This window comes from Carlito syrichta, unplaced genomic scaffold, assembly GCF_000164805.1.
Source record: "Carlito syrichta isolate Samal-C Ts95f unplaced genomic scaffold, Tarsius_syrichta-2.0.1 Scaffold314091, whole genome shotgun sequence".
Classification (NCBI taxonomy): Eukaryota; Metazoa; Chordata; class Mammalia; order Primates; family Tarsiidae; genus Carlito; species Carlito syrichta.
This window is the reverse complement of record NW_007258187.1, coordinates 66678-67177: the sequence shown is the minus strand read 5'-3', so window position 1 is coordinate 67177 and position 500 is coordinate 66678. Positions and strand designations below refer to the sequence as shown.

The following is a 500-nucleotide window of genomic DNA, read 5'->3' as shown; positions in this document are numbered from 1 at the left end:
GGCTTCCAGCGTTTCCCAGCCTAAGCCCCGCCCTGCCCCGGCCCCACCCACCACTGCGGGGGGCCTGGCGCCCCTGTTGTGGGAAGTAAGGAAACCACGTGGGACTGGAGCAGCCCTCCCGGAAGACCAGGGTTCCTCCGGCTAGAGTGTGTACACACACACACACACACACACACACCCTCTGGGTGGAGTGTGTACACACACACACCCCTTCTGGCTGGGTGAGGCTGGACTGAAAACCACGTGGGACTGGAGCAGCCCTCCCGGAAGACCAGGGTTCCTCCGGCTAGAGTGTGTACACACACACACACACACACACACACACACACACACACACCCCCTCTGGCTGGGTGAGGCTGGACTACCCAGTGACCGGTAGCAGGGACTCTGGAGTCCCGCACCCCTGAGCGGAGTCCCAACCCTACCAATCGTTTATTGAGAGACTTAGGGACGCGGTTTGCCCTCTCTCTACCACTGCCGGCCGCTCTGTAACGGGGGGA

The 500-nt window shown here is 62.4% G+C and overlaps 1 protein-coding gene across 1 annotated transcript in view; it reads right to left on the bottom strand.

The window, feature by feature from the left end:
- The window catches only part of GAPDHS (glyceraldehyde-3-phosphate dehydrogenase, spermatogenic), a 16672-nt gene that overhangs the window by 10097 nt on the left and 6075 nt on the right, over window positions 1-500 (bottom strand). The window lies entirely within an intron of this gene.